The sequence below is a fragment of the Nematolebias whitei genome, chromosome 3 (genome assembly GCF_014905685.2).
Source record: "Nematolebias whitei isolate Nwh7 chromosome 3, NemWhi1, whole genome shotgun sequence".
In the NCBI taxonomy this organism is placed as follows: Eukaryota; Metazoa; Chordata; class Actinopteri; order Cyprinodontiformes; family Rivulidae; genus Nematolebias; species Nematolebias whitei.
In genome coordinates, this window is record NC_056500.1 from 41,907,555 (window position 1) to 41,908,490 (window position 936).

The following is a 936-nucleotide window of genomic DNA, read 5'->3' on the forward strand; positions in this document are numbered from 1 at the left end:
ATATTTAACTTACTAGCTAAATATTTAACTTGCAAGTTAAATATTTATCTCAAACCTAAATATTTAGCTAATATGCAAATTCCTTGCCGAAAAGCAGACATGGACTATCAAAATAAAAGCCGAACCTCTACACTCTGCCAAGTTTGTGTAGAGCACTTAAAGTGGATCTGTAGGGAACAGGCACTAAACATCCACTAGGTTCCGCCAAGAGTAATGATGAACTGATGTTTTTATTGCTTCCAACACACAAAGCATTTAAAAAACAAACTTGATTACAAATGTTGGAGAAATAAAATACAATCAAAATGAAATAGAGCTCTTTCTTTTTTTTTTTTTATGAAAAAATAAAATAAAATAAAGTTCAGTTCTTTAACAGCGTTGCTACCCGGGTATTGTTGTGTATGGACTCTTATCTGTAACCCATGATGGATTTTCCGGATTGTGAAGGTTCTTCTGCGAAATGATGTTTCGGCTGGCCGCACCGTTTACACCTGTCCACAGTCGCACCGTTTACGCCTGTCCACAGTCGCACCGTTTACGCCTGTCCACAGTTCACACTGTTTACACCTGTCCACAGTTCGCACCGTTTACACCTGTCCACAGTCGCACCGTTTACGCCTGTCCACAGTTCACACTGTTTACACCTGTCCACAGTTCACACTGTTTACACCTGTCCACAGTCGCACCGTTTACACCTGTCCACAGTCGCACCGTTTACACCTGTCCACAGTCGCACCGTTTACACCTGTCCACAGTCGCACTGTTTACACCTGTCCACAGTCGCACTGTTTACACCTGTCCACAGTCCGCACTGTTTACACCTGTCTACAGTCGCACTGTTTACACCTGTCCACAGTCGCACTGTTTACACCTGTCCACAGTCGCACTGTTTACACCTGTCCACAGTCGCACCGTTTACACCTGTCCACAGTCGCA

General features: G+C 43.4%; 1 protein-coding gene across 1 annotated transcript in view; it reads left to right on the plus strand.

The window, feature by feature from the left end:
- kitb (KIT proto-oncogene, receptor tyrosine kinase b) overlaps positions 1–936 on the plus strand; it is a 32,196-nt gene that overhangs the window by 26,912 nt on the left and 4,348 nt on the right. The window lies entirely within an intron of this gene.